Raw genomic sequence first — 25,956 nt, forward strand, 5'->3', positions numbered from 1 at the left:
TCCATACAGTTATGATTAGTCACGACTGATGCATCCCGTTTACAGTGCTCTTAGAGCTGCACACCATGGCCACTGTATGACCTCTAAGGGAATAATTTTAAAAATGTCGAAGTGACCTACAAGCTGAAGTCCTTTTCTAGAGTTACTCTACATTCTTAAGGTCAGATGTTTTAGGGACCTAAAGGTGCAGGCAGGGTCTTACCAGAATCTGAATTTAGGGGCCACATGTACATCACATGCCTAAGCACTACAAAAAACTGCACTAGATCTGAAACACCCATGAAAGTGGGATTAGGGCCCTAAGATACTGTGGAGATTTTGGAAAACACAGTCTATGATTTATTTTATAAGTATTTGTATTATTACTTCTCTTGCCATCTCCTTATTGTCTTCACCCCATAACAAGAAGCAAGAATACATATAATAGGGCATTTAAGAGGAGAAGTGGGACACATTGAGTGAAGCATTGCCAGCAAAAAGAGGAAATATCAGTACTGTTAATGCAAAGCCTTGATAAGACCTCATTTGGTCATCCTAAGAACAGGAAAGAAGAATTCAAACTGGAACAAGTTCAGAGAAGAATAGCTTGAATTGTTGCAAGAACAGGGAGTCTATTAGCCATGGAGAAACCAAACCACCTTGGCTCTTTAACCGATCACATCACAGACTGTGTTGTATAATATGGCTATTATACAACACAGGAGGACAGGCGAGGGATGGAAGAGACTGCTTAAGAAAAAGGAACATGTTGGTGCAGCAAAATAGTTATAAACTAGCTGTGAATAAGGTTAGGCTGGACATTGGAAGGAAGTTTCTTCAGAGGAATGAGGTTCCCTGAGCCTTTCCCAGAGAAACAAACAATCCAGTCACTTTCAGGCTTTAAAAGTTTGTGAAAGGGATTCTATCATAAGGCCACAAGATTATATCACAGCAAGTCTCTGCCAGGCCTATTTGCCAACACGCTTATATCCAGGTAGGGCTGAGCCAGACAAAAACACCCTACATGAATGGGGAACTTGGCACAGGGACCAGACTTCGTAACTTCCTTGTAATACTGCAATCAGAAACCCCCTTTTGGGAGCTCCACAGAAGAAAGTGAAGACATTCAATAAATACTTCTGTATTGGCAAGAAAGAGAACATTGGGTTTCTATGGCTTCCCAGTCCATTAACAGCACAATGGTGAACGTGTCTGAGAATCAGCAGGTCCAGGTAACTTGAACTCAAGAGCCATAAAGGAGTTAGGGGAGGCAGACTTGGCGCACTGATGATAAACATTGGAAAAGCTGGAAAGTTCAAGAGGGCTGGAAATGGGCTCACGTGAAGGCACTCACACATGGAAATCAAGATTATTTGAGTAACTACAGGCCAGCTACACTGCCACTCTCAGACAAGGTAATGGGAATGCTTCCTTTAGCAAGATTCGGTTAGCAAAGAAGGGAACAATAAGAACATAATTAGTGGCAGACACCTGGTTCACTGTCTTTTTCAGACTAGTTTGATTTCATTATTGGGGGGACTGCAGAGTTGAGTGGTGATGGTAAATAGGGGTTTTTAGAGCTTGGTACTCCTGTAGCATTGCAATTAAAAAGAACAGCATACAACATCAATAAAGGACACATTAATTGGATTGTGAACATGCTAATTGATAGGTCTCAAAAAGTGACTGTCAATGGGGAATCATCTAATGATGAACTGCAGGGATCAGTATATACTCAATGCTATTCAACATTTTCTGCACTGTTCTGGAAGCAAATATAAGAAACACTGCTGAGATAATTTACTGTAGATGACACAAAGTTTGACAGAATGATAAATAATGATGAAGATAAGGCTGTCATCTAGAATCATTTGGAGAGAGAGCTAAATTGAGCTGATTCAAACAACCTGTGTTTTAAATCAGAGAGATGGAAAATTACAGATTTCATAGCAAAGAGAGCTGACCATCTGCAGAATGAGGCTGCCTCTGAAAAGCAGTAATGCTGGAAGGATTTAGGGGTCCTATCTGACAAGTAACAAAACGTGAGCTCCCAAGGTGACAGGAGAGGATAAAGCAACTTTTGTCTGTACAAGCAAGGAAGTTGTTTAGTAGGAGCAGAGAAGACATTTTGCCTCTCTAATTGCCTAAAGCTGATCCTAGAAAAATTCTTGCAGTTCTGGTGTCCTTTTTAAAGTACGCTGTCAAACTGGAGAAGTCAAGAAATGCGTCATGGGAATTAGCTGAGCACTGGAGAAAAAAACACTTCCAATGAGAAATACGAGCTCAATCTCCTCAAATCATCAAAAACAAGAGTGAAAGGAGTCTGATTACAGTGCGTGCATTTGTTTTGCAAAAATGCAATGCAAAATAAAGAGGCATAATAAAAGCCATGGTCGCACACTGTATCTGGGTGAATTTTGAGGAAACAAAAGGCACATTTCTAACAGCATGCGTGCTGCAGCCTTGGAAATAATGACCGTGGTGTGTGCACCCAATGGGCACTACACACCTCTGCAGCCACATGCGAGCTGCAGGGCTCTGAGGAGGCATAAGTGCGTGATGGTGTGGGATACGCATGACCCGCGGTGTGCATGACGCCTCTGAGCATGCACCCTTCATGCACTCATGTAACTTATTTCTAGCTCCAAATCATTGTGGGATGGAAAGAAACAATTTGTGAGTTAGGTCAAATAGCAGGACGATGCGTAACAGCAAATTGAGTCTGACAGCACAGCACACTCCAAATGTTGATGAATTCAAGCTCTTTAAAGTACGGGCCATTATCCTCATTACAGCCACAGCTCGGGTCTGATTGAAATCTGGTGTCTTCTGCTCCCTGAGTGCTCGGGGCTGTGGGCATCCCTCCCAGCCACCACAGCGGCTGCAGAAACCGTTTGGCCCCGTCCTGTCCCAGCCCCATTGTGGGAGGCTTGTGTCAGATCTGCCTCTTGTGTGAGCAGTCTCTACCCCCTTTCAGCCCCCCCAAAGAGCCAGACCGAGAGCATTTAAATAGAAAGTGTAACTTTGGGGGAAATAGCAGGGGGAGCAGGTATAGGAGAGCCTGCTCTGGCAGCTCTGGGAGGGTTGCTGCCAGCCGCGGGGTGACGAGACGCTGGAGGAGGCTTGGCCGCAGCCGCTGCAGCGGGTCCCCAGCACAGGGAAGGGGATGGCACCGTGCAGCCCAGCTCTGAAACCAGAAAGCTGTGATGGAGGTTGAGCAAAAGCTCCCAGCCAGCACATCCTCCCCAGCCTTTGTTTCATGTAACTGTGAGATGCCGTGAAGGTCTTTTAGGAAACCAGGAGCCTCAAAAGCCCAGCGTAAGCACAGAGAAAGGCACTGATAACATGGGAATTTGATAGGTCCCAGGGAAGAAATTTTTCCAGGGATCATTTGGACTCTGGATGTGCAAACAGAGCAACAGATGAGCCCGAGACTGAGCAGCAGAGAGCCCCAGCTCTGAAGCTGCAGGAAAGGCGGTCAGACAGCCTGGGAAATCACAGCCACATGCTGCTGGGGAAAGGGCGCAGGAGGGAAAACCTGGGAAGCGCTCACACAGTTTGGGAATTGTGATTAAAATAAAACCAGTTGTGCCTGAACAGTAACTTATTGCTCCTGTGTCCAGGGAAGCAGGAAGCAGGACTTTGTACTTTCTTGCAGCAAACCAGCCGACATAAAAATGTTTGAACCCATCTTCAGTTTTCTCCCTGTAACTGAAATGTTTTACAAGATCCTGAATTTTAGTGAGCCGCTTGGGTTAAAAATGTGAATGCATGTTTGAGAGTTTTAATCCTGTGCTTGTGTGTGAATGAGAGTTTAGGCACCACAAATTATGTTTCAACTTCCAACTGAGGGCAGTAACTTTCTCTGCAATGTCAGCAGCCTGACTGGAAGAGCATGTTTCTAATGAGAGAAATGCAAAATATACCCAGAGAGAATTTAGGAGATACACTAGAAAAAGACAACTTCAAAATATTGTTGGAAATGAGCTCATTAAATGTCCTTGTTTTGATCTCTGCATCCCACACAGTACAAAGGGTCCACTGGCTGCATATCAAGGGGGACGGAAAGATCAATTCATATCAAGGGCATCAGCAGATACACACAAGGATATAGGTGTCTTGTTTCACTTGTGTTTTTTTTATCTTTCACTTATGACTACATTTCATTTTAAACTTTGAACCCAAGAGCAAAGGTGCACTGAGCAACAGATGTTGGAAGACAAAAACACGAACAGGCAGCGGGGCCTGGGATGTCACAGGATGTAAATACGGGCCACAGAATATAAACACGGGAGAGTGGCAGGGTCACGGGCAGTAAACATGGGCTGTGCAAGGAGATCTTGTATAAACATGATACGTCTAGCAGGACACACTGTGAACACAGGAGTTTTACAGAACTAGTCTTCAGAAAGACTGAAAGAGTTAGATCCCTTCTCCCTGGGAAGAGAACGCTCGAAGGGACCTCATCACAATATTCCAGTACTTCAAGGGCGGCTACAAAGAGGATGGAGACTCTATCTTCACAAGGAGCCAAGGGTACAAGGTGCACCAGGTGTTTCATCTTGATATAAGAAAGAAATTTTTTACAGTGAGAACAATCAATCACTGGAACAACCATCCCAGGGACATGGTAGAGTATCCATCACTGGAGTGTGATGTGACTGCACAAGGTGCTAGATAATCTCATCTAGGCTCCCTTTCCCATGAAAGATTGGACCAGATGATCTTTCATGGTCCTTTCCAACCTGGACTGTTCTACAATTCTATGAACTACACAAATGGCAGGACAAATGCTGGAGTGCGGCAGGGCCATGAGCTACCCATGCAGAGAGGATGGGGGAAGGAGGATTCTCACACATGTGGGAACAGAGCAGTTTGGGACATGGGACAACAGCAGAACTCCAGAAGGCAGAGATTTGGGAAAGCAGCCACTCCTGCTTATAAACACAGCAGTACTGTGTTGCACGTGTAACATACATCGTAACACAGGGAGGAGGCTTTGGTCCTCAGATCCAGTAAGGGTAGAGAAGTTGTGAAAAGCATATACACCTTCTTAAGGACGTGTGTATGATTGACCATAGAAAGCAGCAGGAGACAGGCTGCCTTTTCACAGGGAGAGAGACATTGTGAAAAAAAGTCATTATGGACATAAAGGAGATCATCTTCTGAAGGAAACTGTTCTGTGGAGAAAACTGAACACTGTTAACTCAGTAACTGATGCTTTGCTGGTAAAACTGGAATGGATCTCATGTGCTTCTGCTCCCGATCTCATTGTTTCCACTGGATTTCATTGGGCTGAGCATGAGAATCTCACTTCTGTTACCAAGCCCTTAAAGATGATCCATACTGTGAAGATGATCCCATATACTGTGCCTTTGCTCTGGTCACCAAACGTACAGTGAAGCTGTTCTTGTACCAGAGTTGTAGGGAGTGACGTGGGAAAAACGAACGTGTCCTTCTGACAGAGGGAATGGAATTAGGTTAAACAGTGGTTAGAGAAAGAAACTGGGTAATTAGGGTTATAACTAGAGCACCTCAGTTAGATGGCATGAATTCCTTCCCATCCTCTCCTGTCTCATTGCACATGACACAAACCCACGAGCTCCATGTACGTGGCTGGCCTGCACTCCATCCATGGAAAACGCTGAGTAAGAGGCTATGTGAGCTGGCCTATGTTAAATCAGGTCAGAGCTGCTAACGGGGCACAAAAACCATCACGGTAATTTCACTGCTCCACCCATGAAGGACTACAGTATATATTTCTATTTATATAATAAGAAAAAAGTTAATAAATGGGATTCCAGCTGCAGATGTACTTGTTTGAAATTACATCGGTATCATAACAGAGGTCATTGACATGTAGCTGAATCAAGGAAGATGACCAAGAATTTAAGAAATCTGGGCATGTATTATTTATGGAAGGAGAGGCTCAGCAAAGAGCTGTGTGGCAATTTCTGGGGGTGGAAAGATTCATGGTGTCTGCGTAAGGAACAGTTTGTGTAATCTGTCTAGGAAGGGAGAAGTCGTCTGATTCAAGGAGAAAAATATACAGATAACTAAAACAACCACAGGAGGCTGCTGCACGAAGGCTCCCAGGGAGGTACAGAAGGGACTTTAGGATATGTTTTGGTAAACACAAAAGCTCTGCAAAGCACTGAGCACACAGACAGCAGTGAGGTTTCTTTTAAAGACTGTGCTTGCCGTGGTAGAGGGCAAAGCCCAGCAAAAATATGAGACATCATCAAAAATCCAGTCAAACGGCATAAAAAAAGGTGGATATTATGCAGTATAGAAGTAATCTCTGATTGTAGCCTATTGGAATGGCAATTGTTTAAAATGCTGGGGCAGCTGTTTTCGTAGGAAAAATATGTGTGGGGTCCTGACTGATTTACGATGAGCTTTCCTCCTGACCAATGGGTTAGTCTTCCTATCACTGCTTTGGCCATGATAGCAAACCCAGTGTTAGTATTTTTCTAAAATCTGAACTGTTAGAATAATGAGGTTTCTTAAAACTCTGCAGGGCTTTTCTTTCAAAGTTTCTAAGGACCTGTGCTTGCTTATGTGGTTGGGTAGTTGCTCCTCAATGGATTTTAGTAGCAGCAATCTAAAGAGTTGAAACGATGGGACTGCAGCAGGTTGGCTCATTTTGACCGAAACGTTTCAGGGGAGAAGCACATGACACACAGAGGCAGCAGAGACAAGTGCAGACATCGGCTAGGGTAGCCAAGCCAGCCCCATCCTGGGCAGCAGGATGAGACCCAGGGGTCAGCCCTGACACAGCAGAGCTCTGAAACACAAGGACTGGCAAAGGCTCGGAGAGCAAAGTCTCTTCTGCGTGTCTTGGGTAGCAGTCCCTGAGCGGGGGAGGTTAACAGGACTGTTTCCTTCTGCACCTTCCTGTTATTAGGGTGGGAAGGCCGTTTTGCAGAGCCCTGTTTTCTCTCTTGCTCTTTCAGCGTCACCCCATCTCCTCCAGCTCCTGGGTTCTTCCCTTGTTCTTCAGCCTGCCATTGCCTCACCCCCTGGCAGGCGTTTGGTGCTGACATAAATCCAAATTGAATTTGGTGGATTTAAGCCCAGCCTGCCCTTCACAGTGCTTCCCTACAAAGAGACATATCGATTTTATGGGAAAATTGAATAGAAACTTAAAATACAAACTTTTTGGAGGAGACCTGGTCCAGAACAAGTCTGACTCGGAGCATATTTTATGGCTGAAATGTAAGTGCCTTTAAGGGGAAAAAAAAGCCAATAAATGAAAGGGATAATGTAATGGAAATAGTGTTTCCCTGCCCGGGATAGAGCTGCCTGCCTGAGCCCTGGCTGGCGTTCACACAGACACGCTGGCATCAGGAGAGCTACCTACTAGGTGAGGATCAGGCCCCGCAGTCACGTTTTATTGAGACATTGGTATAGCACAAATAAAGCAGGACTGAAGCTGTGGCTGCTACAGGCAAGAGGAAAGGAAATGAGCCAAGTATGATGTCTTCATACACTTGCAGGCTATAGGAATGTGTTTTGCTGGCCTTATGGTAATCCGGTCTTTGAACTCCCGTTCATTCCCATTTCTCTCTCCCACGACATAAAATAACTCCTTGGGACTGTCTATAACCCCCAAACTCCTCAGAGCTTGATCTGTGCAATGTTACACCACTGGGGCTCCTAAAACTATTGTGTAATGGAGTGAGATCACAGACTAGCTCAGTCCACGCAGCTTGCGCTATCTTGCCCGCCTGATGGTTAGCTGCAGTTAAAACACTAAAAAACAATTCATGTAGGATTACAGCCATAATTCTTAATAGCGGTAGGAAATCCAGACATGCAAGTGGTCTTCTGTAAGCAAGAAATCCATTGATGTGGAGAAGTTTTCCACTGATGTTTATAAGTTCATTGACTCTGCTGTGGCTGCAGTTTGGGAAATCCAGCCCTTATTTGTCTTATGTGCTGTACAAACACATATGGGTGTGTTAATCGTGTAGGCTGGTACAGGAGCAAGGACAACAGCAATGTCATGTTTTCAGATGTGATGTTTGGCCTCTGAATGTTAAATAGAAACCTGGACAGTATTCATGGATTCAACCTCTCAGCAGATGCACCATGATGTTCAGATTAAAGAGTCTCTGACGATCAGGAGCTACCATCCCATGGTGGGATTTTCCTTTGAACGGAGTCATTGGCCTTTTTCAAAATCTCGTGTTAAAAGGCTATTGACATGCGAGGCATAGAAAACAAGCACTATAGCTTCCTGGGTTTTGCCCTCATGAAAGCATTAGGAACAGTCAGGGGGCTTTCGCAGCCCTTTTATTTACATGGAGCCTCGGGGAAATGCGATATGAAAATGAGCCCCGCATGTTTTGCTGCAGTGTATCCTGACCAGGAGTTACGAACAACCAGGATGGGACTCAAAGCTGTAGCCTCGGTGATTCATTAGCTTTCTAACCACCACAAAAATCACAGTGCAGCATAATGTAAAAAGTGAGTGCACTCGGTCAAAAATAAGGTTATTTGGGAGCTTCAGACAGTGGTCAGATGGCTATATTTTATTCACTAAAATTAAAAAAGCTTTGCACATGGACATGTGAACATGTTGATGCAGGATGGGCAAGTGAGAAGACAAAGTGCGGTCACTAAAAATTATTTAGCTCCTCCAAAGAGTGTGAAATCTGCCCTGAATGAAGGGGTAGGAGGACCAGGCTCCCAGCATCAGCCTGGCAGCGCACGGGATGTTTTGCTTTCCTCCGGGGCCAGTTGCCAGTTCACCCGTTTTGCTGCTGCTTCCCTGATGTCTGTACCCGTCCTTCACTGTTGACTATACACAGTTAATGGAGCCTGCAAATATGCTTTGGGAGAGATTAATACAACCACGTTTTACCACGGGGTCATTTTCTGTTGGCCTATGTGGCTATAAGCTAGAGGGAATAGATGCCTTTATAAACTAGAGGGAATAGATGCCTTTATAAACTAGAGGGAATAGATGCCTTTAAAATAAGCCATTCAGTCGGAGAGGATGAGCTGCCGTTGCAAAATGCCATGCACTGTGTAGGATGGGCTGAGAGGAGAAGGTTGCAAATGCCCAAGAGCTTGAACATTTACACTTGAAGGTAAAACTATGACATGCAGCCACTCTGCAGCCTGGTGTTAGCATTTGTGGCTTGCCCCCAGATAATTCTCTGGGCTGTTTTTCTGCAGGAATGCCATCCCAGACTGATTAGGGACCAACCCCAAGCCAGACGGAGGATGGGACTGTGCCTATGGGTCTTACCAGAGGGCCAGAAAATGAAGATTTGATGAGAAACTAGTTTCCTGTTTGCCTTATTAAATTCCACTATAAAATTAAGATAAAACATATCCACAGCCCCCTGGAGGTGTTCTGTGAGGATGCACCACTTTATGTTTGTAAAGTGATTTGGAAGTGAAAAATGCTGCAATAATGCAAAGCCCTGTTCTCTTGCGAGAAAGCTGATTGTTTCTTTTATAAGGTAGCAAAGTCCAGAAAAGTAGGGTGGAAATCAGCATGTCTCCAGGTCTCTCCAATCTCTCTAGTCCTATCCCTAGCTAATGCCAGTGGCTGCAGCTCCGATACAACACGATGGTGCAATCTTCTGGAAACGGAGAAGAAGAAAGCCCTCTAGCACTCAGTGACTTCAGGATGCCTGCAGAGTCACTGTTGTTATTTATACAGAGGGGTGCTGCTGCATCCCGAAAACCAGGAGTTCAGGCCTGGATCCTGCTGCCATCACAGTGACTGGCGTGGCTTGAGAAAAACCTTACCATCCCTTTATCAGCGCATCTGCAGTGTTTCTGACTCAAGGCCCGTGAGTGTATGCGTCTTCCAAAAAGATGGCACTTGGTGCACAGTGAGTTTTGAAAACTGGCAAAACTATATGACAGCAGAACAAGCACTGCTCTGGCAGAACAAGTTGCTGCGCTTGCTTTTTCAGAAGCATTTGTGCTATGAGGATCAATGTACATATACATTTGTGAGCCTATGGGACATGGGACCTTGAAAATATTGGAGGGGCAAGAGTATACACAGTGTCTGTCAGCAGTTCTCCTGCAGAAGGCTAAATCCTTAATTTTATTGAAGGACCTCTGTAGGATATACTGCCATGGCGACTGGCAACAAGCACAGTGTGAACAGTTTATAGCTCCCCCTTGGATATCTGTACTGAGTAATCTTGCTGTGCAATGAGGTGCAAAATATCAATATGCAATGAGGTGCTGGAGCATGTCCAGAGAAGGGCAACGAAGCTGGTGAAGGGTCCAGAGCACAAGACTTATGAGGAGCGGCTGAGGGACCTGGGGTTGTTCAGCCTGGAGAAAAGGAGGCTGAGGGGAGACCTGATCGCTCTCTACAACTACCTGAAAGGGGGTTGTAGCCAGGTGGGGGTCGGTCTCTTTTCCCAAGTAACAAGTGACAGGACAAGAGGAAATGGCCTCAAGTTGTGCCAGGGGAGGTTTAGTTTGGATATTAGGAAAAATTTCTTCACCAAAAGGGTTGTCAAGCATTGGAACAGGCTGCCCAGGGAAGTGGTTGAGTCACCATCCCTGGAGGTGTTTAAAAGAGCTGTAGATGTGGTGCTTAGGGACATGGTTGAGTGGTGGACTTGGCAGTGGTAGGTTAACAGTTGGACTTGATGATCTTAAAGGTCCTTTCCAACCTAAACGATTCTATGATTCTTTGATTCTATCATCCCACTTCTTCACATCCAATATCTAGTTGCCCACCATAGTATTTGAAATGTATTTCTTGACTGAAGGGTTTTTGCGGGGATCTACTGCAACTGCAGTGAGCACTTACCCACTACTTGTTTGGCTTCAGAAAGGCCCTTCGTGTGCATCCCACCCTGCTTGCTCTCACCTTCTGCTGCAGCCCATCATCCCTTCAGCTGTGCTGATGCAGAAGAGCATGTTTTTATTTCCAGTGGGGATGCTGCCAGGCTGCCACACAGGAGGAGACAGCAAATATGAACAAGCAGGAGCCAGAGGGTGGTGGGGCAGGAGCTTTTACAGCTGGTTCGCTGCTGAAGGAAACATGCCAGGTAAAGATCATCTCTTTTTTCTTTTTTCTTCTCTCAGACTGGGTATAAAAGCAGGCATGGGTTGACAAGGAGGAGAGACACTGCGTTAAGGGGATTTTAGTCACCAGCATGCTCACTCTCCCCTTTTGAGCAGGGCAGTGCCCACTGCTGCAGGTGACGTGGCTGTTCACAAGATAAAGCACTACACAGCCTGGTGTGAAGACCACAGTCTAACCCGCAGTAGTGGAGTTATTGTGGACAGTGATGGCTCAGCCACCAGGAACGGGAACAGGAGTCAAGAAGCCTCCGTGCCAGACCCAGCTCTGCTACCCTGTGGGACTAGCAAGGCCCCAGGAGAAACAAGTACAGGGCAAATAGTATAGCAGTCAGCCCCTTCCCAAAGCCCTTCCCTTTATCATAAATGCTTTATTACACATCCATATATAAAGCTGGGATACCAATATTGACCCATGTCCTAGGGTGTTGGTTTCAGCAAGGAAATTGGATCCAATTCTTGATTTAAACTTGCATTTCATGTTCATTATCAACTCATGCAGAACAAAATGCCTCCTGTCTCCCTTCCCTCCCCATCCCGTTAGTAAGAGGCAAAATGGCTTTTTAGGAAAGCTGTGTAATTCCTGCCTGAAATTCTTTGGAGTGCTGGTTCTTTTTGGTTCCTCCAAGCTATTTTTTTACAGTTTCTTAAGCCACAGATGAGAAGGGAAAAAAAAAAGCCCAACAAAAATCCAATTAAGGAAAAGCCTTGGGAAAGAGAAAGTGCTTGTTGTTTAAACGTGAGTGTAAAGGGAGCCAGGAAAGGTGGGTTAAATGCAGAGCCTAAATATCCAGCAGCCATAGTTGTTATCTGAGCCTCTGCACCATTAGCGATGCAGCAATACTGGTTTGGGTTTTCCCCTCTGTTCTCCAGGTTCAGCGTGTGAGCAGGTCTCCACAAGCTCCTCGCTTATTGGTTTGATATCACGAAAAGTAAAACCCTGTTAAGAAAAGAAAATGTATGAAGAGGCAAAGTAGTGATCTCAGAGCTCTGGAAAAAATCTTCGTTCCGAATTATTCTACATGGGGGCAAATTCATCGGGTGCCAAGAAAAAAAAATCCAAACCCAACTGCCTTGTTTTGATTTCCGCCTATTCCAGCTATCACTAGTCTCCAGGCTGAGCTTGTCATTTTAAGGAGACCTTCTTATTCAGTGAGCCACAAGGAGTGACTGCAGGAGGAAAGCACAGCCTTGTTTTATTTAGGATGTTTCAGCTGTCAATAAAATGATGCCTGCTTCCTTCAATGTCACAAAACCTGCACGACCAAAATATACTATGCTACATATTGCAACAGGATTTCCTTGCACTCCCTTAGACACAGACAACCTGAGACCCACTCACCTCATTTGCCCATGGAAAAGGAAATGAGGTGAGGAATTAGGAGAAGGAGCAGAGGACAAATGCAAAAGCAGAAGGCACCCGCCGTTCATTCCTCACCTGGCTTTTGTTGCAGGCTCTTTCTCCAGCTCTTTGACCTGTAAGTTTAGAACCACTCTGGAGGGCTTCAGTCTTTTGCAGTTTGCGGGCCTTGGTGGAGGGAAAAATTCCGCTTTAGGAATTTAAACTAACTGGTAATAAGCTTGTTTTCTCAGATGCTTGCACAGATGCCAGAGGCCACAGATTGAGCACTGCTGACCTGCTAGGTAAAATGCAGCTGTGGTGTTATGGGAAGGAGAGGAGTTTTACCCAGGTAAGTGACTGAATCTCAACTAGAAAAGACCAGAAGAAAATACACCCACTCAGTCTATGGACTAAATTCTGCCAGTGACTCCCAAGGAAAGCAGAGCTGTACTAAGGCTGTATTGGGCCCTGTGTGTATATTTGCTTAATTAGAGATTTTTCCTCCTTCCCAAGCAATCAAGACAGCTTTGTTTTATGTCTGTACCTCTCTCTGGTCTATCCAGCCCCAACATGATGGAAATGCCTGTTCCCTGCTGCTCAAAGGCACAGAGCATGCAGGGTTCCCTCTCTTTGGCAGGGAAAACGGGGGAAGTTGATGCATGTATGTGTATGTATACATGTATATCACCTCTACTGGAAGCTATGAGGCACTGACAGCTCTTAGTTCAAACTGAAGTAGCTCAGGTATATGCAGGGATCTGCTTGCATATATTATTCAAGTAGGTATGTGTGTAGATATATACAAAACATGCACATAAGGCTGTGTATTCAGGGTGATGTATTTCCATATGAACTCATTTATCTTGAGAGACAGGCAAGGAGCAGTCTCTGGAGCAGCTTTCCACCAGAAAGACTCCAGCCAAGAATGGCCTCCTTTTGGTCATTTAACAAGTGGTGGGGTCAGATTGAGATCTCTGAGGCTTTGAACATTTAGCCTTCTCCCTTCTCCAACCTATTTGCCTGTCTCTCTCCTATTATGAAAGAGATGAGATACTCTGATAAAAGCCCTTCTTGCGAGAGAACATGACTCGGTTTTCACAGGTGGATACCCCATGAAGCACAGCCAGCATCCCCTCACAAGTCTTCTTACAACCAAAATAATATCAGAAGTGGAGGCAGGAGAGAAGCAGGGTCAAAGGGGTGAAGTGGAGGAGGAAGTCATAAACTTCCTTTTGTATTATCTGCACCCACCTCCTACAGCCTCTGAATCACAACTGTGTGCACAAATAACTCGCAGTCATCTGCAGGAAATCACCACAATTGTAATCATCATCATTTTTACCCAAGAATTTGCAGGATTAAACTATTAGTGGCACAATATATTTGTACACATCCAAATTATACCTCTATCATGCGGGCTGTAGTTCCTTTAATCTAATTTAACTGTCAGACATCTCTTGAATGTAGCCGGGGAGAAAATCTAATGCAACAAACCAGACCTTTATCCACCAAGGGAGGCGAAAACTCACCATTGCTTCAGACCCGAGACTGAATATACCTAATTCAACCACAAATTGCTGGGCTGAGCAGAGTTCACAGCACAGCCAGGAAGCCTAATTCCTTCCCTTGCAGGAATCACCATGTTAAACTCCCTGACCTGGGTTACACAGGAGGTCAGATTACATTATCGCTGTCCCAAATTCTGGTCTCAGAAACCAGTTTCAGTGCCCATCTGGCTGCAATCCCAGGTAAACATCAAGAAAAAAATGCAAGCGCATGGTTAGGATATCTCATTTCTGTGTGCTGCGGTGGAAGGACTCTCATTGCTGTCGGTAAGAAGGCAGCAGATCTTCCTGAAAATGGGAGATGAGAAAAACTTCAGCGGATGTCAGGGGGTTTTTTAGGGTCAGTGTTGGTCAACTTGGGGCCCTCCTAGCATGGCCCATGTATGCGTGGAGGAGGCAGTTCCCACTGCTGAAGCAAGTTTCCCAAATGCCCTGAACTTGGTTAAATACAGAGAAACTCCCCCATAGCACGGTGAGTTCCAGAGATGCAAACCATTTGGAAAGGGCAATGCTGCCTGTTTTCTCCATTCTCAAACTCTCCCCTGGGCTATTTGGACCCTGGTGGAGAAGGGATGCCATCTTGCCCAGCGCGGCCATTGAGTAACCTCTTCTGCTGTGCCCAGGGGCTGGCCATACAAGCCCCAGAGAGGCTGAACAAGACCCGCTGCCTGTCTTCTCTCCCTGAAGCAGCCAGCCTTCGGCAAACAGACCAGGAATGGCATCTTCCCATGCCTTGGAGACCCACAGCCACGCCAGCCCCACACATCTGAAGGCCACAATCTGGCAAGAGGCAGCAGCAATCTCCGATCAACCTAAGAAGAACTTTATTTCGCAAAGAGCTGCGTGAACATCTCCCGCTCAGTAGCTCCTCACCTTCCAACACAGCTAGCAGGTCCTGTTTCCCTCGTGTGTTAGTGCTCACTTACAACTCATGCTTATCCCTAAAGCTCCAGGATCCCTTTTTGCACCTCCTGTGTGAAATGCTTAGGCAGACGGTACCAGCAGGGCTTGAGCTCCCTTCTGAGGTGCCATGAAATCGCATGGTGATTGACTCCCCCCAGAGCAACTCGCCCGTCCCTGATTACCAAACAGTCGCCTCCATCCGCTTGTCCTTTCTCCACCCCTGGAAGGATGGTGGATTAACAGCAGGGCTGTGACTAATGGCAGCGTGAGCAAGCAAGGAAGCCATCGGCCGTCTAAATCAGCTGAATCAGAAGGAGCAGGGGAAAGAAAAAAAAAAGCTATCTGAATGAGCACTAATCGCTTACAAGCCGCAACATGAACAGCCAGGCATATTAGTGACTCACAGGTGAAATGTGTGACAGCGGGTTTGGTGAGCGGTGGGAAGGGCTTCACGCTTGGGCGGCAGGAGGGGAGGGCGTGCGGCGCAGCCAGGAGTGCAGCCAGCCGAGTGTTTCCCACGCACATTCCTCTACTCCATACACTATGAAATTTGGTCAGAAGATAAAGCATGGAAGCAGAAAGAAATTCCTAGGAGGAAAGTGAAACAGAAAAACAAAACAGCATGGTAATTTCTTGCTTGCAAAGAGCGGTATTTCCATGTGCGGGCTTGCTCCACCTGCAATTTTTCATGTGTACAGTGATTGCTGATATATGCCTCTGGTAAGAAGCTTGATCTGTCTCAGGAAAATCCCTTCCCTGTTAATTTATTATTTGATATATATGTAAAGCAGCATACAATATAGCCTCAATCCACAGAGACTTACGCCTTCAGGGCTGAGGGTAAAGGAAAGAGTATATGAGGGATGAGCTAGAGAAATAAGCTAAAAGCTGAGCACCCCAGTTTCAGAGCAGTCAGGGGTGTTATTTCTGCCGTGATTACCAGCACTGTGGTAGCACCCACAGGCTCAGCTGTGCCTGGTGCTGGACCTACACCCAGCAGGTACCTGCCGGCGGACATCCCTCGGCGGTGCAGCCCTTTTGCTGAGCAAACACACAAAACCCCAGCCTAGGGATTTTCAGAGAAGGGTAACGGGAACTAGGACCTTAGGTGGCACTGAATTGGGTAAGTAAGTGTCTCTATGAGTTCTTTCATCTGGACCCTCTGCAGCAGGAAAGCATTTCTGAAGGAGCGTTATGCTCCAGACCTCACCTCGATAAGGCATCTGTGCATGATGGATAAACAGCTAAAAATAAACCGCTTTGTAATAAGGAAACTATTATCTGCATGCAGTGACCACACAGCCTGCCATAGACACTGTGCCATTCAGTCACCGGGACGAGGGATACTCTCCCGATGGTGTTTCAGTCAGCTGCACTGAGCTGCAGGTACCCGCTGGGACACCGACCCCGCATCCAGCCCCGGGGTGCTTGGTGCCCTGTAAAAATGGAGCAAGGAGCTTGTGGATGGAACAAGGAGCCAAACTGAGATTGCAAAAGAGACGGGAGGTGCAAACAAGCCCTGAAATAATACAGTAGCGTTGCAAACAGTGGCCCAGAGCTCCCCCAGCCGAGTAGCTCACTGGGTGTTGTCGCAGCCAAAGCAGCGTTGGAGGTAGGAGTTGGAAGAGATCGCTCTCAACCAGCTCCTGCAGGGGAGGCATGGCCTCTGTCCCAGCGTTTCAGAGCATGCAGCCCTTCTGCCAGTGTCGGCACACGTGATGGGCTTTACACACAGCGAGCTGTGATTGCAACACAATGATTTGCAGCATGTTAAAGTTTAGCAAGTCGTTAAATTATTTACCGAATCAGGTCCTAACTTGAGACAAGATGCAAAGTCAGTCTAGTAGAGGAAGCGAAGGGGGCGGAGGAGAAAGGGAGCAGCACTCCGGAGGTGTTGTAAAATAAACCAACAGCATGCCCGACTTGTCTTGAGGGTTACCGATCTGGGTTGTTTTTTCAGACATACCAGATAGAGGAGGTAAACGCCAGAAGCCCAGGGATACTGAAAGCCCACCACAGGCCCACAGGATGATGAATCTACTGTCTGGTTCTCATGCATCTGCAACCTCTTTTCCACTTCAGCGCGTGGTGTGCAGCATTGCCCCATGGCGGCAGGGTCCCGTGGGTTTTGCGTTGCGTCAACGTGACCCAACCTAGAAGCCTGCGTGTGCTGTGCTGTCCCACGTGTGGACACTGCCGAGACAAGCACGTGGTGCCTGCAGCCCCTGCTCCCCTGCTTGCTGCCTGCCTGGGATATTTTCCCGCGGTTCAGCACATCTCCTGTTGTTTATCCTGCTGACCTTTCTACAAAAAACAACCTCTGCCTTTTGCAGCGAAGGGAACGCTAGCACATAGTTAATGTCATGAGCCAGGTACCTCACCAGCTCCTGCAGCACCTTTGGGTGCTAACAGAGCACTATACAGCCCTGTGCACACCTTGTGTGTAAGTGACTGGCTGCAGAGGGACTTTGCTGTGGATGTGTGAGTTTTAGTCCACAGCATATCATGCAGATGCCCCGGAGGTGTTTTAAGGGATGTGCAACAGCCCTTCGCAGACCCTTTCATTATGTGTTAATGAGTTACTGTGACCCTGGTTTCAAGGTCTGTGCTCAATCCACACTAGTTCCTCTCAGGCAGTGTAATTTGTGCACCTCCATCATTAGTAACAGCACCTCTACCACAAATATATACTTGTTTTTATAGCAAAGAGATCAAGCCTTCTTCCTTCCTAGTATGAAGATGAAAAGTACCCACAGTCCTCCTTTTCTCAGTCTTGCCTCTGGCCTCTCCACCATCATTATATGGCAACAAGACCCTCTCTTATTGCAGCTCCAGTCCTCTGAAATGTCTTTTGCCTCCCAAGCGCGTGATCTTCTAATTCCACGCACCCCCCCTAGAAAGATTCTCTTTTTTTTAAATCGCGGGTTAGAGTGAGGCTGGCCCTGGGACAGATGGGCAGGAGCACACTGGGAAGGTGCAAGGCCCTTCCTTACCATAATTTCCATGGGGCAGATGCCAGTTACAATCCTGGCCTGGCCTTAAACTTAACTGCACGAACAAGATGGGGGAAGAGAGCCTGGCCAACACCTGCTGCCACCCTGCCGTGTCTGGCAGACGTCGGAGAGGCTTGGGAGGAGGAGAGACACCGTATGGCTCGGCACCCTCTTCACGATGAAATGGGATTGCAAGATCCTATGTCAAATGAAGCTGTCACTAACGCAAGCTGTATCTGGGGCCACTGTAATGAAAACTGCACTGAGCACTGAGCTTCTGGTGCCACCGAAGTGCTCTGCCTTCCCCAAACTTCCTGGGAAGTGTTTTGAACTTTATTTTTAAAAGTGCAATTAATCACGGAGCAGAGCTTGATATCAGTCCAACTGCAATAAAAGCACCCGAGCAGAGCCTGCTCAGCCCAGCGAGCATTGTTTGCCACGGCCTGACTTCAGGCATCAGCAAACTTCCAGATGTGTTAACTTTGCAGCTCCTGGCTCCTGCAGGAATCTTAACTGCTACCATCTGTATGGGGGAAAGGCTTCGGGAAAGCAGCTCTCCCTCTCCCTTTATTTACGTTCCTCTGAGCACCAAGAGTTATTACCCCACGGCCTCTGCAATTTCTGCCGGCTTCGCCCTCATTGACTAAAGACTGCACCCTGCAAAGGTGCAGCTTCTCTCTGCTTCCATTCTTCAGTAGGGAGCATCTTGGCAGAGCCCCTCAGTCGGGCGGACGACAGACCCCCTCCATCTGCTCCTGTTCTGCATGTGGTTTACAATACGCTACAGGAAGGCATTTTCTCACGCTATTAAGTTTTCACTAGATGCGGAGGGGGATCAGGAATGCCTCGGACGGCATAAAAATTCCCTTCTCGGTTTGCTTATTAGGATCTAGCGGCGGCAGCAGGCAAAATTATAGCCTCCATGAAATCCGAGTCTGCTGCTTTGCCACAGGCAAGGGGTGCACCCCGTCCCCCTTCCAGGTACGCTTGGACATCTCCTGGGCCAGCCCCAGAGCCTCTTCAGGTACTCCTCTGACCACAGGAGCAATTTGTACCTGTGCAAGCTCCCACGTTTGCAATTTGTACCTGTGCAAGCTTCCATGTTTATGGCCAGAGCCTGTGGGTCAGGAAGCTTCGGGGCTGAAAAGCCCCCAAATGGCACTTCCAGCTTAGTTGCTACCCTGGGGCAGTTCTTCCCTCGGTCTGCCTTTTTTTTTTTCCAAGAAAATGTTGCTTTTTTAATGCGTGTTTGTCACCTTTTTCTCTTTCCCAAAGCCTTTCAACTAACAACCTTATGCACAAGGTCCTAATCATCCTAATCACACATAGCAGTTACAAAGCACTCCGTGCATCAGAAGCTCCTCACAAACGTAAGTCAATCGGCCTTTTCAACACTCAGAGGATGGAGGTGAGCGGGAGCTACAAACTCGTTTGCGGCTGGGGAGGCTGACACACCGAGAGCTTCATTGCTTCGCCCAGAGCCACACAAGGGGTTAGTAGCGCAGCTGGGATCGGAAAGCCCTGGCTCTTAAACCGTGCTCAAACCACCAAACCTCATGGCAGAGGCAAAGTGGAAGGACTGCGTCCAAACCAAAAGCAAGCAGTGCCCAGGACTATAAATAATTTCGTCTGGCGCGGCTTTTATGGAGCTTGTGCAAAATACAGAAAAGGCTGGTGTCGTCCTGGGGTTGGTGACTCTGTTTCCTTCAGAAACCCTGCAGGTCAGTCAGCCCTCCAGTACCCAGATAAGCCCTGGAAATGAAAAACCAGTGAAGCAGCTTGTGACAGCAAAGACCTTGTCTATGCCCAGGATTTTGGGTGCTATCACAACAAAACCAATAACAAAGTGCAGCTGCTCAAAAGCAAACCTACACGCGAGGCCTTGAAATAGCAGAGCAGCGGGTGAAAAAGCAGTTGGAGCAGGGGAGAGAGGAAAGAAGCCCAACAAGAGGGACTTTGGTAATCCAGGCTTCTGTGGTGGAAGCTAAAAGCAGGTACTGGTTACCTGCCTGGTAGCAATATGACTGGATATGTTTGCATCCAAATACAAAAAGTTGAACCTATGTGTTCAAGATGTAACTTTGCCTGCCTCATGCTCCTGGCTGGGAATAAACCAAACGGCGTGAGGCTGTATGGTTTTAAGAGATGATCACACTTTCCCATATTTTGCCTTAACACCCTCCAGCTCCAAAATGCTTCCCCTTGTGTGGGTTCGACTTCTTGCCCTGCTGCTTGGAGGAGGGGAACTGTGACTCAGACACCCTCTGCACAGAGGAGCTCCAGTTCCCCTGCCAGCGTGTCAGACCTGCTGTCCTCAGGCTGTACGTGCCCCAGGGCGATGGCTTCTGAGAGGAGGGATGTTTTCATAAACACTGCGCCAAAGCAGAGGCAGGATGCAAAGACATCCGAGTTACTCATCCTGGCTTAAACCCCACAGGATGTCTCAAGTGACTGAAGTGTAGGCTGAAATACAGGCTTAAACTATAAGTTTGGGGAATTTGGCGTTAGGTGACTGGCCACAGAGAGGTCCAACACAAGATGACCAAGTAGATAACCCCAAATGACAGCAGAAATACTGCCAGATAGAGTTGTCCATTCCCAAGGGGTTTTGGCATCACTAGTGGCAGCTGATGACTAGGCTTTACTATGACAATATCAGAGCAGAGAAATTATGGTCATAGGGGGGAACAACACCTATTTTTTGCTCATCTGTGGGGGTTTTATTCAGCTGTTTATAAAATTTTGAAATCAAGAAGTTTCTGTCTTCTCCATTTTCTGCCAGTGCAGCTTCTGTTTCTGAGAACAGTCCCCAGATGGGGAACACTGGCAATGAGATGTGAAATGACAATTCAGATTTCACATTAGAATTAGGAATTGTGAAGAGCAGTTAGCTCACCCTCTCCACTTTCTATGCAGGAAAAATTCACTCCCTCCAATTATCAGTGCTTTCAGTGCTATTTGCTTAATCTCATGGAACAGATATTTTACTAGGAGATTAATATGTTCTAGTATGACTTATCAGGAAGCAGATAAAATATATTTAAGGAACATAGATATGTCTAAACATGTTAAATAAAGCAAGGATTTTAGAATCCAATCTATACAGAAGGTTGCAAGAGATTTATCTGAGCAGCCATTCTAATGCATGTTAATACTGAGTGTGATAATGGAAATGAGAAGCAAACTGGAAGACAACACCTGTGACAGTTGTGACATAGTGGAAATAATTCAGCATCACTCGTTAAGGCTGAGTAAAGGGAAAGGAAACAGAGAAGTCATGAGAAGATGATACAGCAGAAGGAGAGAAGGAGCTGTTGTTGCTTCAGAATCAGACACAGTTTCTGTTGTCTTTGCCATTTCTTAGCTCATTACCCCTAAAACAGGCTCCAGCTGTACTGCGTTGACTTAGCAGAGTCAGCAGTCTCTATTTCACAATGATCTTCTCATCAAGTCTTTCACTAAAAATGAAATCAAGACCACTTGGTTCAACTGACTTCATGTGATAGCTCTGTAAACTGCCAGTGATCTGCTGACTGGACTTGGAAGCCATCACCCTCAAACACCTTCCCAGTTGGAAGGTTTTCCTCACTTGTTTGCCCTTTTCCTTGCATTCTTGCTTTGTTTTCACCCATATGTCCAGCAGTATCCCAGACACCAGCTCCTTCACAGTTGCATGGACTGATGTCCCAAGTGGTCTCATTAACATCTGTGTAGAGTAGGCAGGATTACTATGTTTTGAATGCTTTCTAGTGCTGGTTTTATTTACAATGCTCCTCATTTCAGGGATTGTTTGAGATTCCTCATGACTGATAGTGCTACAGATGTTGCACCACAGCCGTGATGGCAGCTGGAGTGTACAACGTGAGAACTGAAACTCTGTTTAACGCTTCTGCAGTAACCCAGGAAAATAATATTCATTCTTCTCCCATCACATTCAAATACACACATGTGGACCACTATGGCCAGATGGCAGCCTTTACAACATTTATTTCTGCAGCTCTTCAATATACTTTAGAGGAGATTTTCTTTAGGATCCACAACGAATGGTGTTTGCTAGACTAAACTTGCTCAGCTGGCCTGATTCACTCTGATCAGATGGGTAAGGATATGTTTCAATCTTTTGTTCATGAGAAAAAGTAATAAAAAAGAAAAGTACATCCCAGCTTATGCTGCAATCTGCAAAGGCCTGTGCTCTGCGCTATGGTTTGTTTTGGCAGACCAGGGTGTGCAGATCTGCAGATCTGGCTGTGGGTGTCATTTCCAAACATGTTTGCTGTCAAAATGTTCAACATCTGATCCATACCTATACAAAAGTCAGGTTCCCAGTATATTTTTAGAAGTGGGAGTGAAATAAAAATGTGACCCAAACAAACATCACAGTGCCTTTGTATAAATTTGGCCCTATGGCCAAGCTTCAGGACTTGTCTCTTCCTGAATGGGGTCAAACCAAATGGCATGCATAAAAAATCTGGACCTCATTCTTTCTAGGTACTAGGCTATATCCCCAAAACCTAGGTCCAAGCTTAGAAACACTTCAGTTGTCTCTATTCCAGAGGTCAGTTGCTGTGGACTACTGAGCAATCCAGTGGCTCAGACAGCCTAACACAGTGCTAGAGCCCCACATCACCAAGGTACCTGAGCAAAGGGTCTTTCACCTGCTCAGCCACTCCCCAGTGTCAGATGATGGTCACTGTGCTATTGCCTAAGCTTATTTTCATTAAGGTCCGTCATCGGTGTGTATTTGCTTGCCCAAACCAGCAGGGTACTCAGGCTACACCTCATTCACTCAGGCTGCATCAAGGACTGGTGGCATCCTTCCCCAGTAAATGTAGGTGAGGGAATGCTGGTGGGGTAGGGAAGAGGAGGAGAAGGTGCCCCTTTGCTTAGAGATCTTGAGAGACCCAAAGGTACATAGGATGACAAGTGCTGAGGATCCAGACAGAAGTAAACAAGAGAGCTTAACTCTGTAACCTAGAACTCTACTGTGATAGCACAAAGAAATAATAACAGCAACCATAACAAAAGTTGTGAGCAGGACAATGGTGTTGATTCATGTAAACATCCTCAGGATGCATATATATATATACACATACACACACACTTAAGCCTGCAGGTACCAAAGTTGCATAGATAAATATCTATATAGTTGTCACATGCATTTTACTTACATAGTACTTTCCTTTCAGGGATCTCAGGCATCTTTGTAGACATCAGTGAACTGCTGAAGCAAATAAATATTGAACATGCAGCTCAGATGGGGAAATCCTGATCCTGCTCTGAGCAGGGCTGTTGGACCAGATGGTCTCCAGAGGTCCCTTCCAGCCCCAGTGATTCTGTGAAACAGCCTAAAACAGCATGGGAAATCTGGGGTAGGACCAGATCCCTCGACTTCATTTAAGCTCCATGTATTTGGTCTAGCCTCTCACATCTTGCAGGGGATAGCTTTAAGGGCAGATTGGAGACCATAGAGCTCATCAGTGCATATTGCAGCTCTTTACAGGTAAGTCTGCATTTGCTAGCATGTCTCTTATTGCAGTGGTGGTTTGCTACCTTAAATATGGAACATCTGAACAGTCCTCCCATTACTATGCAGAAAGTATTTCACCTTCCCATCTCACAGAAGATCAAGCCACCAATTTGCTCCTGACTGCATTTTCTGGAACAGCTGAAGCAAAGTACATGTCTGAATTGTGCTGCTCTAAATGTCAGAAATAAAATATTGCTCATATGGAAGGGTCTAAGTCCTGCATTGATTTATGGACCAGAGTTTCCCAGAAGCCAGAAATCCACGCAGCGTCCCTGAACACTGAATTCTGTATGTGATCCTCTGTCAGCTGACATACACTAATTGTAAATTCATGTATATGGCATGCAGAGAACAGCCTACTGACTTTGTGCCTCAGGGGGTTCATGTGTGGTACATACCTTGGAAAAATGAAGTATCTAATGCCCATTAGTGAGCAGGAACATGGGCTGAAGTTAGAATCTGATGCATGTTAAGCCTCACCAATCAATTTGCGGTACGTAGACAAAGAGGTTAAATCTGTATCAGTAAATAAACAGTTCCAGGGAATATTTCTTTGTGAAACTGTTCAAATGGTCTCTGGCATGGCTTTAGCCAGGCCCATAACTCAGGAGTCAGTGTGCGCCAAGGACCATTCCCAGCAGGCAGTTTGGTTGTGACACCTTGTTTTAGTGGCTACCAGAGGCTAATAATATGGATGTGGGCTATCCCATGCTGTTGGCCTTATGGCATTGAAAGGTCCTAGGCATTTACAATAGGCATTACTATAATTAAGTATAAATGGTCTAATTTATTTGCATAGAAATAGAATGAGCCATGGCCCACATCAGCATATGTGGTAGATGAGTCTTCTGAGGGGTGAACCAGCAGGTCGGCTGGACAATATTTCAGGTGTTACCAAAATGTAAATCCGCTGCTGAGCTTGTGACACAGTTTTATAAAGGTAACAATCTTTGGGTTTATAAAGGCCAAAATCTAGAGCCATTGGGATGAGCCTTAACCATATTTCTTGCTTTGAGTTCCTTTGCTTATATTTAATTCCATGCTCCTCAGGGTTACCTGAGATGATGGATGCTGGTGAACCATGAGTGAGTTGGCCCCATCTCCTCCATCTTCATCACACACCACAGGTGATAGTATCTGTGCTGGAGGAGCTTGTGATTTTTGCACTGAGCATGCAGCATTGCACTAGAAAGCAGTACCCTGCTAAATAAATGGTGCCTGGAGCAAACACAGGAGCAGATCCTCTGATCGCTAATGAGGGTAATGGCTCACTTAATGCATCAGTGCTGCTCTGGAACCCTCCAGCTTACTTAGCTGAGGACTCTAGGACCACTAATACTCATAGTATACACACATACACCTGCAGAGCTTGTCATACATGGATGTACTCTTTATTTTTCTTTTCCTTTCTCACTTGTGCCTTTTCTTTTCCTAAAACCTCTAGTGCTCTACTTGGTCTCTTCCCTTATCTCAGTAATGGGTAAGATCTGGAATGAAAGTCACACAGCCAAAACCTCCTTGGGAACAAAATAACACCGAGCATTCAACAGACCATTTCTTAGACTTGGATGGAAGAAGAACTTCCCATTTAGGAGTGCTGACATCAAGATTTTTATGCTGGTCCTACCTATTTCCTTCTGAGGCTGCTAAAACTTCATCTTTTTTTAAAGTCTTAGAAAAATTATTCTCAACACGGCAAAGCTTCCTTCTTCAGCTGGGTGTTTCCAAAGATCTCAGGCCTTGATTTGCTTCTAGTTGAATCCATGGGGAAAAAATAGCACATGGATTCAATAAGAGTGGAGTTAGGCTGGTGCATGGAAAATTCCTCCATGTAGCTTTGAGTGAATAATGAATCCAGTTAATAATAATCACTTTTCTCTTTTGGTGCAATGATGTACTCAGGAGAAATAATTACTACTCATTAAGTTAACAGTTATAACAGAGGTATGTTCAGTGCTAGGTCAAGTGGCACTGGATCAGCAGCTATTTTTCCTTTATACTCCAAACTGCAGCCCACAGATCCCTTGCACACAGGGGCAGACATTCATATGCACACAGCCCAAAATTACTTGAGCCCATCAATCTCCAGGCAGCACTAGTCCATGCTGTCGCATGAGATGATTCATGTTCTCCTTTCTGTCTTCTGTGCTGTCCTTTTTCAGGGCTTCCTCACTGCAACTTATTTTCCTTTGCACATTGCATATCTTGTTTGGATAAGATTCAGATTCGGATATCTTAGTCAGCTTTTATGGCACTTAGCTCCATAGCACCTTCTGGTGAGGCAAATCAAGTTGCTTGCCTTAGTGGTTTGGTTTATCCCTGTCATAAACGTTAAGCCTACAGTAATGGGTCTCTATGGGGTTAGTGGGACAAGCCAGTTGGGAACATGCACAGTGGGAGAGGGATTCCGCTGCTGAGAATATTTCATCCACTGTTCATGGGAAAAAAGGTCACTGAGAGTGAGCCATAAAGTGGATGAATTGCCCAGGCAAGATATACAGACGCCAAAGGTCATACATTAAGTATCTCTGGTCTGAACAGAGGACACAAATCACCCTGAAATCTCCCCGCATA

At 45.9% G+C, this 25,956-nt stretch overlaps 2 long non-coding RNA genes across 2 annotated transcripts in view; one reads left to right on the forward strand and one right to left on the reverse strand.

Annotated features, from left to right (window-relative positions):
* The first annotated feature begins 10,812 nt into the window (after positions 1-10,812).
* Positions 10,813-15,276, forward strand: LOC138689701 (uncharacterized). The gene is made up of 3 exons (XR_011328599.1): positions 10,813-11,018; positions 12,646-12,743; positions 14,647-15,276. It is a non-coding gene; the product is annotated as an uncharacterized lncRNA (long non-coding RNA).
* Positions 11,609-25,956, reverse strand: part of LOC138689700 (uncharacterized) — a 36,148-nt gene continuing 21,800 nt past the window's right edge. The window contains exons 8-11 of the long non-coding RNA XR_011328598.1: positions 15,267-15,450; positions 14,052-14,247; positions 12,491-12,580; positions 11,609-11,992 (exon numbers count right to left, since the gene is read on the reverse strand). This is a non-coding gene — a long non-coding RNA (uncharacterized lncRNA). The remainder of the gene's footprint in view (positions 11,993-12,490; positions 12,581-14,051; positions 14,248-15,266; positions 15,451-25,956) is intronic.

This window comes from Haliaeetus albicilla, chromosome 18, assembly GCF_947461875.1.
Source record: "Haliaeetus albicilla chromosome 18, bHalAlb1.1, whole genome shotgun sequence".
Taxonomy (NCBI): Eukaryota; Metazoa; Chordata; class Aves; order Accipitriformes; family Accipitridae; genus Haliaeetus; species Haliaeetus albicilla.